At 34.3% G+C, this 21,285-nt stretch overlaps 1 pseudogene; it reads right to left on the bottom strand.

The window, feature by feature from the left end:
• Positions 1 to 6,799: 6,799 nt before the first annotated feature.
• Positions 6,800 to 21,285, bottom strand: part of LOC105528627 — a 29,971-nt pseudogene continuing 15,485 nt past the window's right edge.

Genomic DNA, 21,285 nt, shown 5'->3' with positions numbered 1-21,285 from the left:
GATTTGCGGAACAGGATAGTTGTCTCATTTGAATTTTGTTACCAGTGGGCTAATCTACCTTTGTTTCTCATGTTATTTTTCCAAAGATAACCCAACACAGATAGTCACTTTCAGATGCCTGTTTGATGCTCCTATGCTAGAGAATTAAATAACAAAAGATAGGAAAATTTAATATAGCTATAGAATATGGACCTTTGCAACACTATATAGACGGCCTGGAAGTTAACTGAAGCCACCCTTTTAACAATTATTTCATTTAATGAAAAGAAATAGAAACATCTAAAAGAAACATCATATAATGGATAAGCAACTAAACGTGATGTGGTAGAAAGCCAGCATTATACAAAAAAGCTATAATGATAAAGAATTAGGTAAAGAGAGAAACCAAATAGATCATCAGTCTCTATTCTCAATGGATTCATGGACAATCTTCCTCCTTCTACTTTCCTTTTCCTTTCTTTTATCTCTTTTATCAGTCATTTGCATGTGTTTTGTGTGTGCATGTGTGTTGTTTGTTACCATGACACCTGGGGTTTGGTCTAGGTCCTACTGCTCACTGCACAGAAAGTCAATCACTGAGAAGACAAGTATTGTCAAGGGAGAAGGCTTTAATCAGGTGCTACAGCAAGGAGATGGGAGCTCAGTCTCTAATTCATCTTTCTGACTGATTAAAACTAAGGTTTTATACAGCAGGGAAGAAATGTAACAATGTTTAAGAAATCAGGAACTAGGGAGGGGCAAGGAGGTATCTGGCATGGTGATCTAATGAATTTCAGTTCTTTGATACTTTTTTGAGAGAACTGAATATCCTTTCCTGAGGAAGGAACTCAGATAAAGCAAATACAGGTTTGAAGCTTTAACAACAGAAGGGTCAACTTCTATGTTTATCCAAACAACTGTCTATGGGACTAATACAGTTACATAATACCTAGCAGATATAATTGCTTTATCTGCAAAAAGAAGGCAATAATATAAACTATCTTACTTTGCTGAGACAGCCATAACAAATATCATAGACTGGTGGCTTAAACAACAGATACTTATTTTCTCACATTTCTGAAAGCTGGAAGTCCAAGATCAATGTATTGGCAGATTTGGTTTCTCCTGAGGCCCTTCTCCTTGGCTTGCAGACAGCTGCCCTCTTGCTATGTCCTCACATGGCCTTTTCTTTGTGCACACCAATCCCTGATGTAAGGACACAGGTAAATTTGGATTAACATCCCACCTTTATGACTTTGTTTAACCTTAATTACCTCCTTAATCTCCAATTTCAGTCACATGAATGGTTAGGGCTACAAAGTACGAATTATGGGGAGACACAATTTAGTCCATCACACAAACCTTGAAAGATTTTTTTTTCAGAAGTTTATACTTTTTTTAGCAAGACACCTCAACAAATGAGCTGGCATGATTTATATTTTTTGCTTGAAGAATTACAATGAAATGGTAAGTTGTGAAATAGAAAGATTAGTAGGTTTATCAGTTAGCTCTTGGTGCATAAGAAAACAACCCAATACATAGTGGCCAGCAACAAATATTTATTTAGCTCATAATTTTACAGTTGGCTATTTGAGCTGGATTCAGCTGCATAATTCATCAAGTCTCAGCCAGGCTTGGTTGATCTCAGCTAGGCTTGTTCAGGCATCTGCAGTGAGCTGATGGATTGACTGGGGCAGGGAGGCTTATCATAGCCTTGTCTGGAATGGGTGGGGTCTGTGGGGTCTCTCTCCATGTGGTCTCTCACTTTTCAGCACATGAGTCCAGGCTTGTACACATGGATGTGAAAGAGTTCCAAGAACCACAAGAAAACAAGCCTCGTGTGCAAGTTCTTTTCAAGTCACTGCTTGTTTAACATTTGTTGATGTTCTTTTGGTCAAAGTAAGTCTCACAAACAACGCAGATTCAAGGGGTGAAAAAATAGAAGCCATGTGATGGGAAGATCTGCAATATCCCAATGTAAATATGTGATGACTGAAAGAGAAAGAATCTGTGGCATTTTAAATAAACTATCACAGAATCCCTGATCAATAGTCATTAACAGAATGCCTGTGATCATCAATCAGGATGCCTGATCAAACCATGGAGTGCTAAGATCATAGATCTTACATCAATGGAATTATGTTCTGTAGTTATTTGGGATAGATAGGTAAACATACACACAACAATGTGTTGTTGCTTTAGGAGTATTTTCTGAGGACTTCTCAAAGAAAAACACTATTTGTCTATCCACTCTCTGGCCTCCTACTTCCTATTACCAGTAAAATAGGTACAGAAAGTAAACTGATAATATAATGGTTTTGAGATCATCTTTGCAATAACATTAAAGTGTTGGGAAGCTAACCCTAGGAAACCAACACCTGTATACAAAGCTCTAGTCATTTAAGAATAATATTTTTTAAGTCTTAACATATGTGGTTTAGATTGCCACATTTTTCTTTCTATTCTTTATTCCTTTCATAATAAGTAAGTGTTACATATTGCCTCAGAAGAGATTCAGATTCTGGAATGAAAGAAAAGAGTTAAATCTTGATGTTTTAGTTTAAAAATGTTTCTTGTGGTTAGTACTCAGAGGATACACAAATATGTGATCAGTCAGAACAGATTTCTGTCTTCCCCTTCGATTAGAAATGGGTCCCCAATTTTTGGAAGGTTTCAGTAGCATTTTCATCTATACTTGGTATCTGAAAACAGAGGACATCTGTGACATAATACCCACTGGTGAAGTCTGGAGCATAGACAATGTACCAGAGCATCTCTATGCCCTGCATGTGGGTAGCAGAACAAATTTTAATGTTCAGTATGTAGGCAAATGGGCCAAGGGCACCTCTTCGGAGTTTCAGTAAGCTTCGATGAGGATTACACTCAGCTGGGGCATAGACTTCATTGAGGAAGATTAAAGAACTTATAGAGGTTCTGCAGCTGTTATTGAGGGACAACAAAACACCTACCTTCAGCCATTGAAGCTGAATGCTCAAAGAGGAAAGGATAGATTCCTGCAGATGTAGCTTAATCAGGTGAAGACTAGGGAGCAGAAGCCCCTACCAGAGCTATTAATCTAAGAGCATAAATATCCTAGTCCTCATAGTCTTCAATGAGAAGTTGTATAGCTTGAACCACAAATCTTTTTATTAATTTTAACAAGAATTTATCAAGGTGAAATTCATATACTGTAAAATTAAACATGAACAAATCAGTGGCACTTAAAGTATGGTATCTAGTTCCAAAACATTTCCATCATTTCCATCACTGGAAAGTAAAACCATTACCCATCAATCAGTTTCTCTCCATTCCTTCCTGCACCCAGCCCCTGGAAACCACCAATCTGTGTTCTGTCTCTATGAATTCATCAATTCTGGATATTTCATACACATGAAATAATTAAATCTGTAACTTTTTGTGTCATGCCTTTTTCACTTAACCAGTTTTGGAGGGTCATTCATGTTACAGTTTGTACCATATATATCAGTACTTCATTACATTTCATGGCTGAATAATATTCCGTTGTATAGGTTTATCAAAATTAGATTATCAGTTCTTCCACTGGTGGACATTTGGGCTGTTCTACCTTCTGAGTATTGTGAAAAATGCTGCTATGAACATGTGTGTACATGTACTTGTGTTAGTACCTGTTTTCAATTATTTTGTGGATATACACTAGAGAGAAATTGAGGAATCATGTCATAACTCTATGTTTGACTTTTTGAAGAACCACAAAACTCTTTTCCACAGTGGCTGAATTATTTTGCATTTCTACCAGATCTTTCTTATTAAGCAGCTATTTTTAAAAACCTTGAGAATATTCTATTTAATTTATTTTTCTATTCAGAACTGATGCATAATAATTGCACATATTTATGGAGTACAATGTGATGTTTTATGCAAGTATACATACTATAATGATCAAATTACTATATCCATCACATTGAAAACCAAATAGATTAAGTTGATGATCATAATTATCTCAAATATGACTCATAGAATATATACTTAAGTTGAACATTTTTAACACTCACACAAGTATCTGCCAATCTGTATATCTTTATCTGTCATCTATTAATTTGTTGTCTATGTATCTATCACTCATCATCCATTTATCTATCTGTCTACATGCACTATTTATTAGAGGTGAAATAATAAGAAATTTGCTTTACTACATAAAATAAACATTAATAAAAACATGTATCATAACATAATACTACTGAGAAAATTCCTAGAACTTGACTAAAAGGTATATTAAGAGGCTGATAAATTTTTGTCAAATCCTCTGACAACAACTAGTAGAAAATGCTCTTTGAATCTGAAAACAATCATTGATTCTTGAAAAACCCCAATTTCATAGAAATACTCCATATAATTTTTCTAAACATTTTAAGAAATTTAGATTTATGCTGTATCTATAAAAATATATTTGCTTAGTTCAGACAGCAGATTTTTTTTAAAGTACCAATCAGTAGTTAATTAAAACATAATTTTAGTAAACTACTTTATACATAGTCTCACTTATACTGTGAAACTTCTAAATGAAACAGTAAAAAGCATATTTTTTTCTAGAGTATACATGAGCTAATAACAAAATTCTTTCTTCCTTACTCATAATGTTATGTCCTGTTCATTTTTTCCTTTAACTTAGGTGGCAGTAAAAAATGTTTTCCAAATATGGCTATTTACTGAACTAATAGAGTAATTAGTTTGATTAAAATGATGATCAACTCAGGCAAACAAATTCTGTCAACACAATCTGTGTATTAACTTAGGGAATATTTATAAATTAATGCAAATTGTGTCCAAATGCAATAATTTATGTAGATAGATCCCTGGCCAACCATGGAAAGCTAAGCAACTTTCTGGAATATGCTTAGAAACCAATTAAAAGATAAATTTGACAAAGAGGAAAGAAAGTCAATCATGGATAAGAATCCGATTCGTGTACATTAATTCCTTTTACAAAAGATGTGCAACTTGATTTGAATCTGAAAACATAAGTGACAAGGAAAACAGATGTAGGAAGCAAAATAATAGCCTACCAAAGTTGTCCAATCCTAATCCTCCCACCTGAATCTCACTAAATGTTATCCATCAAGGCAAAGAGACTTTCCTGACGTGATTAGGGTCATGTCAGGACCCTAACCTTAACTAGCCTGGGGTATCTGGTGAACCCAATCTGATCACTATGAGTCTTTAGAAGTGGAAGGTGGGGCAGGAGAAGAGAATCAGATTGATGCCGGTGAGATGAACTTGACCCATGATTGCTGACTTTGAAATAGAGAAGGGGGATGTAGGTCAAGGAATGTGGGAAGCTTCTAGAACCTGGAAAAGGCAAGGACACAGAGTATCCCCTGGAAACTCCAGAAAGAATTGCAATGATGCTGACACCTTAATTTTAGCCCATTGAAACCCATGTCAAACTCCTGATCTAGAAACTTGTAAAATAATAAGGCACTAACTTTGTACTTCTTTCAGTAGCAACAGAAAACTAATACTTAAAAAAAAATAGTTGTGAGTCAGAAGTACAAATTCTAAGTGAGCCTTCTTTGTGGCATTATATTCATTATATAACTACTTTATTTCCATTATAACACTCTAATAAAAGTAACAGCATTCACACATCCAAGGTTTACCCCTGTAAAAAAAAAATAGCAAAGTAAACAAACCAGGGACACTTGTTAATGTAAATAAAGAAAATAAAAACAATCACAAATATAATACATTGTGCAAAATTGCTTTTGCTAAATTTGATTAATTTGCTAAAGTTGAAAATATCAATGAAATGGATGACTTTCTAAATAAATATGTGATTTTATAAACTACATAGAGAAGTCAGTGAATCAATAACTGACAATAATATTGAGAAACTTATTAAAATGTTTATTAATTGTTACTGAATTATTTTATTTTCTCACAGAATGAATTGATTGACATTTTACAAACTGTTCAGGTCATAAGAGATAAGAAGCTACATAAACCATAATATGAAAAAATAGATATGAATCCTATAAATAATAAGCACAGAAATAGGAGCATGAGTTAACAGTTAAAAGTATACTAATTTTCAAAAAGAAGTATAAACACATTCAATATAAGCAGACTACTTAAATAATTTATAATATAAGTAAGTTAAGTAAATACATTTCATTGTCATACAATTTGACCAACTTGATTGGATAAGCTACAACACAAATTGGTATTCAAAAATGTTATATGGAAAATTAACAAAAGATGTTTTATTTTCAAAGTAAATATACTTTAAAGAAAATACATTATAACGAATGATGGAATATCAATATCTATTAAAATTATCAACTTTAGGAAGATGTCTGTTATCACTATTTTGAAGATTTCTTTTGAAAGTTATGTTTCATGAAACTAGAGTAAAACAGAAATGAGAGAGCCACAGTAGAAGAAGACTAAAAGGCCATTATTTAATGCAATGTGTATATGCACTAAAATACCAAGGAAATAAATTGGAAAACTTTGGACACAAAGAGTAATTTAGTACAATGCCTGACAATAGGAGGCCTACACAAAAATGAATAGGTTTGCCGAGACAGAAAATAGATTGCTAATATTCCCAAACAGAAAAACAATCAAGTGTTATCTATAGGAAAAGGGATGTATCTTTCTTTATAATACAACAGAAAAAAAAATTATATAGAAAGAAATATCATGATGCTTTTCTTTTCCTTCACATACAGGATTTTTTGTCTGTCACTATTAAGTATCTGAATTTTAAAAAGATTCTTGGACTGGCAGTTCATATCCATCAGCTTTTCAAGAACTACTACTTTCAAGTTTTCCCAGTTCAAACTTTGAGTTTTCTGGTGAAGACATCATTGAGAGTATAAATAAATTGGCAAATCTTTTTATGACCTTTTTAATGTCTTTTTCAAAGCTGCCTGTGATCCATTTATTAGCTACTTCTTTCAGGAAATCTGTCTACACCTTTTGGGTGGGAAGTTTTATCATCTTCTTCTGGGTTTGGCAGACCTGTTAGTGCTGAGCATAAGAGGTCTTCTGTATCTGATTGCTGTACTTTTTTTTTTTTTTTTTTTTGTAAAACTAACACAGAACAGACAAAACAAATAGCCATTGGTAGTCTTGACAGTGACATGAATTTCAGTTATGTTCTGCCATTTTTTGACCGTGAAACACATTTTGTCACAAGTAAGATTCATGCCATGGACATTAAGCAGTTTTTATCCTGAACATCCTCAGTAATTAGCTTGAATTTTCCAAATCCAACATCATTCTTCAGATCAGAAAGACTCACTTCAAAGATAGTACCCTTGAGATCATTAGATAAAATTTAGGTTCCTTGAGTCCTGGTGGCAAGCGTTTTTCTAACATTTCTTACATTGAACATAGCTAGTGCTTTCATATCATACCAGTCTTTCTTAGAAAATGGATCAACCTGTTTCTTCTTGGCTCCCTTTTGCCACCATTTGTAAGGCATTTGTTGTTGCTACCACGGTGCTGCCACTCCTTATGCCATAATTCTTGTCAAAATGTTTATTCTAAGATTTAATTAATCCATTAAATTCATAGATTAATTCAATCCTAATAATTAGCCTGTGGGGACACTCTTGCTACTCAATAATAAGGTTCTTAACATTTAACCATTATTCTTGACAGAAGTAACAGAGCATTATCAATACATAATGAGATAGTTTTAATGGAACATTATAAAATAAACTCCATTTGTTATATTCTCACTATATTGAAGAGTATAAGTCAAGTCAAGGTTTTCTCCCACATGATGACTGTTTTTGGCTAGAAAGCTCCAATATTAAGCTTCCTAATTAAGACTGGATAAGTTACATGTTATGGACTGAATGTGTCACCCCACAATTCATGTTTAAGCCCTAACTTCCAATGTGATGGTATTGTGAGGTTAGATCTTTGGAAGGAAATTATGTTTAGATGAGGTCATGAGGGCTGTGCCCTTATAAAAATCAGTGTCCTTATAAGATGAAAAAACACAAGATCTCTCTATCCTCACACATACACTGAGAGAAGCCTGTGTGAGGGCACAGCAAGAAGGCAGCTGAAGTCTGGAAGCATGCTTTTACCAGAAACAGCATCTACAGGCATCTGGTTATTGGACTTCACAGCCCACAGAACTATGAGAATAAATTACTCTTTTTTAAGCCACACAGTCCGTGGTACTTTCCTATAGCAGTCCAAGCAAACTAAGATATTAAAGACACTACAGCTTAAGAAATCTTATTCTAGATGCTAATTTGGAATATATGTTTCATTCCTGCCCTCTTCCCAGCCAGAGTCGTCTCTGCAGGTTAGATCTTTTAGTTAATCATCTCTTACCACTTTTTCAAAACTATTTTAAACAATAGAATATAGTAAGAAGCATGACCTCTCTAAGCATGACCTTCCTATTGATACCAGGATTTGTCCTGCCTCCAGCTTTGGTTGTACCATGTTTTATTTCTGACACTGGGTTGTACTACCATGAGATCTAAGATCATTTTGATAGCTCAGTGAAATTTTAGTTTTTCAAAGTTTTGTTGTTTTTGTTTAAACAAGAAAAGAGGTGAGAAAAAATTGTTTTGCCAACAGAAAAAGTATGATAAGCCCAGTTTTCTGACTGGAAGAGACACAATGTTTCTAAGTTAGTAAGAACTGGGAGTATATAGCTTCTTTTTATCTTTGAAAAATCAGGCAACATAACGTACTGTGAGTCAGACCACAATTTCTACTAGAAAACATATTTGCATGTTAGCCTGATCTTTTTGTATGCAAAAATGTCTTAAGTTTTAAGTAATGAAGTGTTTCCCTTTTATAATTTATCATAACTCTCATTTAATGCTTAAGAAGAACAATATTATAGTAATTGAAGTAAATATTAACAAAGGTTTATTTTGCAAAGGTTTACTTGTGAAAAACATTCTTAAACCAGAGTAGCAAATAAGTACCGTCAGGCCAAACCCAGCCCACCATTTGCTTTTGTAAAGAAATTGTATTGGAATACATCACAAATTCATTAATGGGTTGTTTATGGCAGGTTTCATGCTACAACAGCACAATCAACTATTTGCTGCAGAGACCATGTGTCTAGAAAAGTAACAAATAATTACAGTCTGATGCTTCGTGGAAAAAAAAGTATGTTGACATCAATCTAAATATATGATATCAGATTCAATGATTTTGTAAAATTTAAGATATATGCATTCACATATTTCTTTAAAATGAAATACAATAGAGCAGATGAATACTCCATATGTTTATCAAATGATATTTTGTAAAACAATCTTATGTTTCTACTGTTTCTGGTAAAAAGCACAGTTGTCATTAAACATGCAACATCGAGAAACTACATCAACAGCCTGTTGCCATTTAAGGAATGTATTTCACATATATATTAGGTGACAAAATAGCTTTATACAATTATCTTTTGTTTCATCTTTAAGGTGATTGGAAAGAAAAAAATCCTTTAATGTTCATTTCATCTTCCAATTATAAATAAAAATATTAATATTTTAAAAACCCTTTATTTTTATAATTTGTTTACAGTGTGAATAAATATGGGAGAACAAATGTTGGCTTAAAAAGGGTGCTGTTGTATGCACTATTAAAATCAAGTTTCAGTCGGACTGGTATAAAGCAGTTAAATAGTCACAGAAGATTTTAGTTAAGAAGCCCACAATAGTGATGGAGTTATCTTTTTAAATTTACTGTTCTTTTAGTGTATTGCTTGGAATATTTGCATAAAAATAAGTGTTTTATTCCTTGGTTCATCTGCTTCTACAAATGTCATATTCTCATGATTATGATACCCCAACTAGAAATTATAATGACATTAGAAACTGATTATGACTTCTGAATGAGACAAGCTGGAGGACCAGGCTAAATATACAAGTAATGAAAAGAATGTGTTTTCATGCACAGTCTTGAGTATTATTAAAGAACAAAGGGAAATGGAAACAAGGAAATGGGAAGATACAAATAAAAATAATGAGCAATTATATTCTGCTTACCAAAATTCCCCCTGCAGTTTCAATCAATGTCTCTGCTCCTGTTTTCTGTTCTAAATAATTATGCTACTTCTGGTAAATAAATCCAGCATGATCCAAAGCAGCTGTGACTGTTTTTGTGTGATTAATTAATTAATTCTCACTATTTTTTAGTTTACCATTTCATTGCATTGTTTTAAACACCCTACTTCAACTTTTGCTTCTTGTTCAATCTTGCAATGCATAAATGATTTCATGAGAAGAGTTTGACCCTTGACATTAGACTCCAAAGTTATTAAGGAGTCTCATATTCAAACAAACGCCCCACAAGGAGAGGAAGTATGCATGATGCAATACTTGAGTGTCTTAGGCGAGTCTCTAAACTTTAGCTCTACTTTCTATAAAATGGGCACAAAAATATTACCTAACCCAAGGAGTTGGTGGTGGATTAAATGAGACAACATATGTATAAAGTGAATAAGACAATGTGTAGCACGTGGTCAATGCTCAGTAAATGTTAACTATTAGTCACAAACTTGTAATTTATATGCTCATTCAAACAATGGAACAACCATTAAAATTATGGATAACTTCTTGACTTAAAAATTAGAAAAAGCTTTAACTTACAATTACATATTTTGTTTATAACCACCAAATAATATTTTATGTTTGTTTAATACCTGCTTTTCTCTGCAAAGCTGATGCTGACTTGCTGTTGGCTATGGTAAGAAATCAAATCTATGTTGGAAAAGAGATGCTTGGTATAGACACCAGAATCCTCACATTGGACCCCCTGTCATGGCAGTGATGAGGCAAGACCTACAAAGAAAGCAGACTCAATGAGTGTCCCAGAGATTCTGTGAAGAGCATTGGTTATAAGTTGATGTTGTATACCAGCTGCCTCCCAGTTAAAAATGGGTGAGCCTCTGAGAGAAAACGTGTTATATAGGTCTCTACTGAAAAGAGCCATTGGAATTAGATCTACTAAAACTAGTTTCACCCTATTTGCATGGCCAAGTTGATTACTCCCACCCTCAAAAAAAGTATATTGATAAAATATTTCTAACTAAAGTTAGTCTACGTTAAATTTGCACCACCTATAACTAGACTACAGGAATGACCCCTTAATTAGTATATGCCCATCATCAGGGCTGCTACACTCAGTTCCATAGTCCATTATTATCTAAAAATAAAACATAACTAGGCCACCTCCCTCCACACTCAGAATCTGTTGGTGTTTGCACATATAAGCTAAAGCTCAACCTTCATAGCATCCATACATGCTTCTTGTTCACCTGGACCTTTCCTTCTTCTCCAGCCTCATTTTCAAGGCTCCCCAACCCTCCCCCTGCCTGTGCCCCTTGCTAGGAGGCTTTTCCTCTGAGAATCACAAAGCATGGTACTCTGAGCTGAATTTACTTGGTGTGACTGAGGTTTCATTAGACTTATTTCTGCTTCAAAGCAGACAATGTTTCTCCTTATTATAATCAATAAACATTTATTCAATAAATGCATTTCAGTTTTCTTATTATTCTTAGTCATGAGGTGTTTCCCAATGATTTGCCTAAGACTTTCTTTTAAGAATTAAAACGCTTTTCTGGCAAGCCACCCCTTAAGGAAATGTAGAATTAAATCAAAAGACATAGCACACATTTCTTCATATACTAAAAGATGTTGTAGAGCAATAATACATTGTCTTTTGTTAAACCATTCATAGTGTCTATCATAGAAATTTGCATCTATGCAATTCAATAAACTTTCAATAAACTTTTGAATAGTGATCATGGGTGAAGAATCACTTTGTTTTGCTAGACTGATATAAACAAAACTTAGAGACTTAGAGACTTATATTCTTATCTATTAAAATAGACAATAACTGTTACTTTGTTAGAAAATATAAAAATTACAAAATAGTTGAAAGAATATCCTCATGTGCCCTAATGCGTCAAAATATTGATTACTATAAGAAGCAAGTACCAAGTGTGGAAAGCTTGATAAGTATTTTGATTTATTCTCTTAAGCGTTTGGGCATCCTTGAGCTAGTATTAGAGCAACAGTAAAGTGGGCAGCTGCTACTCATACTAGATCCATATAACAGCTTTCCCACAACTGTGATACAAGTTTCTACATAATTGGATTTTTGGATGAGGTGACAATTACTTCCAAGTTTTCTGCCTGTTGTTCTCCAGGGTGTTATTCAAAATATTGAATATAACAACTGGGACAATAAGGGCCAACCAATCAGAGCACACACCCATCCATTCAGAGCAGACTACAGCCATAAACAACCAGTGCAGCAACTTGGTTTGAGCCAGTTCTCACTTTGCTGGAATTCTCATTAAAAATAGAGGCCATTTACCTTTCATGCACTAGGGTAGGGCTTCAAAATATACCTTTGTAAACATAAAGAGAAGAAAATTCATCCTGGACTTTCTTCCTTAATTTTTTTTCTTCAAGCACAATAATCTGTTAAGAGACATTATTGTGACAGAAATTAAAGTGGGACTGGAAAAATCGCTAGGCATGCTATATTTTAAGCAGGTAAAAATTTTAACAGTGCATGTAAAACTAGTACATGTAGGTTTTTTAATAGTGCTAGGTTTCCATAGAATATGATCATTTGGCTAGTACATTTCAGTTAGAGTAAAATAATGGCTTCTTTGGGAAACTTTAGCTTCATGCTACTAATTCTGTAATTTCCCTCATATATCGTCATTTGTTCCTGTCAGTCAAGATAATTTCTGTGAACATTTTCAAAGAATTTCAAAAAATACATAGTAAGTACTCTAAATATTCCACACTTCTATTATATTATTGGTCTTTGTGTTTTTCTTATTGGCACTGAAAAGTCATGAATCAGGCAAACTCAAGATGAATTTGTGCAGGAAGGGAATGGTATTTCATGACATTAATCAGGCTCCCTTCCCTGGCCTGTGCACTTTGACACATTTTCCCTCATTGCCGCCTACATCTGAACAATAGTTTATACACGATGTCTCCCTTTCTTCTCTTTTCCATGTACCACTGACATGTATTCATACTTCTTGCAAGGCTCTGCTCACAAGCCTTGACAAGAAAGTCATTCAAAAATTTTAACCTGGACAATAATGTATTTTTGTTTCCATGTTCTTCAACATGCTTATATTTTAACAGGGATCTTATGGAGACATATGAGTATATTATTTAAAAAACCCACATGGCTATTGAGAATTTCAGAGAGGGAGGCAATCAGTAAGAGAAAGAAATACTGCTATTTGAACATCCATTCACTCCCATAGTATATAAGGCCATGTATGTCTCTTATTTTCTGTTCAAGAGAAATAGACTTCTAGTTTATTATATTTATATGCATATGATATTTATTCAGTTAAAACTCCTATTGAGACAAAACCTCAGGTCAGGAAAAGGTCAGCATATTTTGAATCTTTCCATTGTGTTTTCAAAGGAGACTTCTAAGAATAATTGAAGGAGTACAAGTTATGGAAACAGTCCTACTAAATTTAGTTGAATATTTCCAGTTTTATTCATAAAATTATTTCTCTTTTTTAGCGAGGGGGTTCAGAATAAGAACTGTGGGACTGGGCCCATTAAATTTATTTTATCACTTTTAATGCAAAGATTATTACTGTAATTTACATATCTCAGTAAGAGCCAAAAGCTTCCTGCTGTGGCTTTTTCCACCAATGTGCTACAAATTAACAACCCAGCTACATTAAAGTAAATGAAAAAAAAAAGTTAATTATTTTCAATATAAGGAAAATTATCTGCCCAAGGGACTACATAATTTCCTCAATAAGATTCCCAGAAACAAGAAAACAGAGTTTTTGCATAAACTACAATAATGCTTTACTCCCACGTAAGATAGTAACATAAATCTTAAGAAAATGTAGTAAAATCTGTATTGATCACCAATAATAAAAGCATTAACTTTGAGGTTGTGAGCCATGCCAAGGTTGCAAGAGGAAAAATGTGCACCAATAATATTTTCAAAAATCACTAAGGCCTTAGTGATATAGAAATTATTACAGTATGACTTTTCTTCCTTATTTCTCATTGGTATCCAAGCACCAATTTCTGGTAAACAACTAGCCCAATACTTCAACAAGGAGCTTCCACAGGGAAACACCATCTCTGGAAGTTGGGTTAAGATGTCACTACCCAAACTAGACCAGTGGAGTAATGAACACATTTTATGTCTTATATCTTGATGGGAATCACTAGATCACCCGGTGATACTTGTGCCAGTATCACTCCCAGGCTTTTCCATGATAATAGAAAAATAACTTCAAGGGTCTGTCAACAGTGAACCAGTCTCCCAATGACCTGCATTTATTTCAGATACCATTTACACCCTTCATCTTTTTCTTACATCTTCACTAACTTGTCTAAAGCCAATAAACACTATCCCTCAAATTTTACTTTGCTCTGCTCCCTTTTGAAGCCAAAGTCATTCAGTTAACTTTAGGATGTAGGATATAATGTAGTCAGTTAATTGATGAGTTGATTATATAAATAGACAATGGACAGTATTTGAAAAAACACACCATAATATTGCAACAAATTTTTGTTCCATATGTTCCCTAAGAGCTATTTGTTAGGACATCATGTTTAATTTTAACTACTATTCGATGCTGAACAATGTAAGAACATAATATCTAAAGTTGCGTATAAATTCACAGAAATTCTGTTACTCTACAATTAACATAATAGACTGTCCAAAAATAATATAACATACAACCTCTCTGAATTGAGATCATCAATTTTTTAATCAATACCTAATTTTGTTCACATACTGGGCTAGACCTTAGGAAACAAAAACAAAATATGTTTTTTCCCTGAAATATTTCACAGTCACCCTCATAAGAAACCATTTCAGCACCTACACATTCTTTTTATACTGAGTGATATTAACTACATCTTTGTAAAGACATCCTTACAAATATGTGTTATATGACTATTAATAAAACCAAAATAATACAATGAAATCTCAAACAACACTGAAGTATGTAAATCAGAGAGTGAAATAATCCAACTGCCTGTAGTCTTCCCTTTTGACAACTTATAGATAACTATGAGTAATGTTTACCTGCATGTATCCTTTTGTCTTAAATATGTGGACTCACATTATACAAACTTTTCTGTAATTTCCTCGTTATCCCATTTTATAGATGGGCAATAATAGATTTAACTTGTATCGTTTAAGCTATTTCACATTCAAGTCAATGTATTTAAATAAAAACACATGGAAAAATTCAGTAGAATTAATTTCCTTTCTCTATTGTGTTTAAAGTTACCCTAGCCATCAAAAAATCATTAATACATCTATCTTTAAAAATATTAATTCCACACCATTTATACTTGATATTGTGTATGTAATACATAATAATGTAACAAATTAATTAAACATGTTTAAAGACAAAAAGATTCATTGTCTTGAAATAGATTTTGAGGAATAAGGCAGCTATTTTTAAAGGACTTTTATAGATAAAAGGAAACACAGTAAGAATGTATTTGGTTCTCTACTGATCATAACTGATCATAAAAAGGAATATACAGCAAAACGTTGGTGAATGCCTTTTTTAAAGAGGATAGCATTAAATTTTCTGCATCAGCTTTAAAAGCTTCATTTTACGTCTATAATTGTATTTATTCCAAAGACGTATGTGTTTGTATGCACGCATGTGCATATATATAAATTCACAAATTCCTTCCAAAATTCATATAGGGATGAAGTATACCTACATTATTTAAGACAATCTTGAAGGAGAACAAAACTGAATAAATTAAATTACCTAGCTATCAATGATTATTATAAAATTTCAGTCATTGTGATATTGGCACACTGATAAATTATTTCATCAATGGAAAAGAATAGGTAAACCAGAAGAAGACTCATTAATATATGATCATATAAGCCATCTCAAAAGTACTGTAGAATTCAGTGACAGCAAGGGTGGTAGGCTTATCAATAAATTGTGCTGGGTCAATTAGATAGCCACATGAGAAAAAATTAAAACTTGACCATTTATTTTATACGATTTACAAAAATTAATTAAAGGTGGATCACAGACCTATGATGAAAGTAAAACAATAAAGTTTCTGGAATAAAACATAGAAAAATATCTTCATAATCTTGGGGTAGGCCAAGATTAATAACCAGGGCACAAAAGCACTAACTTTGTCTCCTTTTATAAAAAAAAAAGACTGATAAATTGGATTGCATAATTAAACTTAGCACTTTAGTTGAGCAAAACTGACCATTAAAAGAGTGAAAAGACAAGCTGCTGACTTGCAGAAAATATTTGCAATATTATGTCAATAAATCATGTGTCTAGAAATCAGTAATATAACAATAAGAAACCATATCTTAAAATTAGCATGGCACATGAAAAGGCACTTATTAGATAATGAAAATATATATATGGTTGATAAATATGTGTAAAGGTGTTTAACATGATTACTAGTCTGAGAAATGCAAATTAAAGCCGTAATGTGGTATCAATAGGTAACCACAACAATGGCTAACATTAAAAGAATGCATAATTCCGTACTAATCAGGATTATCCAGAGAAATAGAACCAGTAGTATAGGTAGGTAGTTAGCTAGATGTAATATAGGACATATCACATATATCCCAGAAAGAAATATCTTAGAATCATATATTCATAAAGATATTTATGACAGTACATTGGTTTTCTGATTATGGAAACTGAGAATTCCCATGATCTGCCATGTCAAACTTGGAGATTCGGCAAACCCAGTGGTATAATTCGAAGACCTTAGAGCCACAGAGCTGATGGTATAGATTCCAGTTTGAGTCTGAAGGCTTGAGAACCAAGAGCATCAGTTGCAAATTGGATAGATGTCTCAGCTCAAGCAGTCAGGCAGTGACCTTCTTCCAATTTTTCCTCTACTTAGACTGTCAGTGAATGGGATGACACCCACCCACACTGGGGCCATCTGTTTTAGTTAGTTCACTAACCTAAATGCTAATCTCTTCCAGAAACATTCTGAAGACAAATCCAGAAATAATATCTAACCAGATATTTGCACAACTTGTGGCCTACTCAAATTGACACATAAGATGAACCATCACAGTCCACCTCTTGTCAACTCGGCACTCATACACATGCCCTTAAACCATACTTAGTCTCTAATGAAAGTAATAACAATGTCAAAATGTCACTTAACATGATACAACTATCCACAATACAATCCAAAACATATCATCCATTCCCCAGAAGTGGAGGCAAAATCCTTGAGTGATGTTTGCTCTTTTCTTTGGCATCATATAATCTAAATACTAAATGCAAAATTATCAAATACTATGATAAAAAGTCAACATATCTTATATGATAAGGGAAGAAGACGGAAAAGAAAAATATACTTAAGAGTCACACACACACACACACACACAAACCTGGTTACAGTAACTGGGTCATGGGTCATAGTTAGTATTACAACTACCTTCTTTTACTACCCATTCTGTGTTCTCTTTACCTTCAGCTAGCACTTCAGTCAGTAGTGGTTCATTACCTGGTGGCATGAACCACTTTATTGACCATGACCAAACATTTATTCTTGAAGCATCTGAGCCACTATAGTCCTGCTTGGATTGAATTCTTGTAGTCTTCTATTTACCTTAATCATAGGGCATGATAATACTAAGATATGCCCTAAGGGATCTCTTGTATTTCAGACATACTCTTCCTTACCTTCATGGTGGAGCAGTTGTATAATTTCCCCTGTGTAGTCTGGACAGATCACCTTAGCCAGGACAATAACTCCCCTTCTTGCCTGTTGATTCAGAGTCATGAGGAGCCCAAAGAAGTCAAATATCAGTCTTAACTTCCATTCCAAAGGATTTCTTTTTGTGTTTATTGGTGGAACTATTCCTCTCTTTGGGAGTAAGATTGTGAGGCCAACAGAGCATAAACTTGAGAGAACAGGAAGCAAAAATTGTGCAAGTGTGTCACTAGGGATAACTGTGAATGGTGCCACCCCATTTTCCAACTCCACTCCCTGTACCAATTTCTGTTTCAGTCCATTGGGCTGTTACAACAAAAATACCACAGACTGGGTGGTTTATATAACAGAAATTTATTTCTCACAGTTCTGGAATCTGGGGAGTCCAATATTCAGGTGGTGTCATGGTTGAGTTCTGGTGAGGGCCCTCTTCTTGGTTTGCTGATGGCCATCTTCTCCTTGTCTCCTCACATACTGGAGGGGAGGGGGAAAGGGGGAGAGAGAGAGAGAGAGAGAGCAAGCTCTCTTCAATTTCTTCTTGTAAGAGTACTAATAAACTAGGAAGGGGGCAGCGGCTCACGCCTGTAATCCCAGCACTTTGGGAGACTGAGGCAGGTGGATCACAAGGTCAGGAGTTCGAGACCAGCCTGGCCAATATGGTGAAACCCCGTCTCTTCTAAATATGCAAAATTAGCCGGGTGTAGTGGTGGATGCCTGTAGTCCCAGCTACTCGGGAGGTTGAGGCGGGAGAATCACTTGAACCTGGGAGGCGGAGGTTGCTGTGAGCCAAGATCAGGTCACTACACTCCAGCCTGGGAGACACAGTGAGACTCTGTCTTAATAATAATAATAATAATAATCATAATAATAATAATAATACACTAATACTATCATTAGGACTCTACCCTCATGACCTAATCGCCTCCCGAATTTCCCATCTCCAAATACTATCACATTGAGAATTCAAAATTTTTAATTAAAAACAATTTGTGGGTACATCATAGATGTATATATTTATAGGGTACATGAGGTATTTTAATACAGGCACACAATGTGAAATAATCACATCATGGAGAATAGGGTATCCATCCTCTCAAGCACTTATCCTTTGAGTTACAAAAAACATCCAATTAAATTCTTTATTTTAAAATGTACAATTAAGTTATTATTGACTGTAGTAACCCTGGTGTGATATCAAGTAGTAGTTCTTACTCATTGTTTTTGTTTTCATCCCTACCTCCCCCTCATCCAAGTCCCCCTGACTCTTCTCAGCCTCTGGTAACCATCCTTCTGTTCTCTATGTCCATGAGTTCCATTGTTTCCATTTTTGGATCCCACAAATAAGTGAGAACACACAATGATTTTCCCTTTTATCTGACTTATTTCACTTAACATAGTGATCTCCAGTTCCATCCAAGTTGTTGCAAATGACAGAATCTCATTCATTTTTTATGGCTGGATAGTACTCATTTGTGTATATGTACCACATTTTCTTTATCCATTCATCTGTTAATGGACACTTAGTTTGCTTCCAAATCTTAGCTGTTGTAAACAGTGCTGCAACCAATATAGAAGTGCAAATATCTCTTTGTATACTGATTTTCTTTCTTTTGGGTATATACCCAGCAGTGGGATTGCTGGGTGATATGGAAGCTCTATTTTTAGTTTTCTGAGGACCTACAAACTATTCTTCATAGTGTTTTTGCTAATTTAAATTCCTGACCAGGTGCAGTGGTTCATGCCTGTAATCCCAGTACTTTGGGTAGCCGAGGTGGGTGGATCACCTGAGGTCAGGAGTTCAAGACCAGACGAGCCAACGTGGAGAAATGCTTTCTCTACTAAAAATACAAAAAATTAACCAGTTATGGTGGCACATGCCTGTAATCCCAGTTATTCAGGAGGGTAGGGCAGGAGAATCACTTGAACCCAGGAGATGGAGGTTGCAGTGAGCTGAGATCACACCACTATATTCTAGCCTGGGCACAGAGCAAGACTCCTTCTAAAAAAATTAAAATAAAAACAAATTCCCACTAACAGTGTTTGAGGCTTCCCTTTTCTTCACATCCTTGCCAGCATTTATTGCCTGTCTTTTGGATATAAGCCATTATTACTGGGGTGAGATAATATCTCACTGTAGTTTTGGTTTGCATTTCTCTGATGATCAGTGATGCTGAGCACTCTTTCATAGGCTTGTTTGCCATTTGTATGTCTTCTTTTGAGAAATGTATATTCTTTTGCCCATTTGTTGATCAGATTATTCGACATTTTCCTATATAATTGTCAAGTTCCTGAAATATTCAGGGTGTAAGTTCCTTGTCAGATGGGGTAGTTTGCAACTATTTTCTCCCATTCTGTGGATTGTCTCTTTACTTTACTGATTGTATCCTTTTCTGTGCAGAAGCTTTTTACCTTGATGTGATCGTATTTGTCTATGTTTGTATTGGTTACCGGAGCTTGTGGGGTATTGCTCAAAAAATCTTTGCCCAGACAAATGTCCTGGAAATTTTCTCCAAATTTTTATTGTAGTAGTTTCATTGTTTGGGGACTTAGATATAAATATTTACTCCATTTTGATTTTATTTTTGTATATGGTAACAGATAGGGGTCTCATTTCATTCTGCTTCACATTGACATGGTTTTCCCAGCACCGTTTATTGAAGAGACTGTCTTTTCCCACAGTGAATGTTCTTGGCAGCTTTGTCAAAAACTGAGTTCACTGTAGGTGTGTCAATTAGTGTCTGGGTTCTCTATTCCATTCCATTGGTCTATGTGTCTGTTTTTATGCCAATACCATGCTGTTTTGGTCACTATAGCTCTGTAGTATAATTTGGAATGAGGTAATGTGATTCCTTCAGTTTTATTATTTTTGCTAAGGGTAGTTTTGGCTATTCAGGGTCTTTTGTGGTTCCATATAAATTTTAGGATAGTTTTTTATATTTCTTTGAAGAAGGTCATTGGTATTTTAGTAGGGATTACATTGAATCTGTAGATTGCTTTGGGTAGTATGGACATTTTAACAATATTGATTCTTCCAATCCATAAATACAAAATTCCTTTCCATTTGTTTTCTGTCCTTTTCAATTTCTTGCATCAATGTTTTATATTTTCACTGTACATATCTTCCACTTCTTTGGTTAAGTTTACTCTTAGTTATTTTATTTTATTTGTAGCTATTGTAAATGGGATTCTATTCTTGATTTATTTATCAAATTGTTTGCTGTTGGCATATAGAAAGGCTACTGATTTTTCTGTTTGTTTTATATTCTGTAACTTTACTGAATTTATCAGTTCTAAGAGTTTTCCTATGGAGTCTTGAGATCTTTCCAAATACAAGATTGCATCTGCAAACAAGGAAAATTTGACTTACTTGTTTGCAATGTGGATGCACTCTATATTTTTCTCCTTTCTGATTGCTCTAGCTAGGATTTCTAGTACTGTGTTGAATAACAGTGGCGACAATGGATGGGCATCCTTGTCGTGTGTCAGATCTCAGAGGAAAAGCTTTCAATTTTTCTTAATTCAGTATGATGCTAGCTGTGGGTCTGTTGTATATGTTTTGGTTTTTTTTTTTTTT

The sequence above is a fragment of the Mandrillus leucophaeus genome, unplaced genomic scaffold, assembly GCF_000951045.1.
Source record: "Mandrillus leucophaeus isolate KB7577 unplaced genomic scaffold, Mleu.le_1.0 Scaffold725, whole genome shotgun sequence".
Taxonomy (NCBI): Eukaryota; Metazoa; Chordata; class Mammalia; order Primates; family Cercopithecidae; genus Mandrillus; species Mandrillus leucophaeus.
Note: the sequence above shows the minus strand (reverse complement) of the source record. Positions and strands in the feature narration are given on the sequence as shown.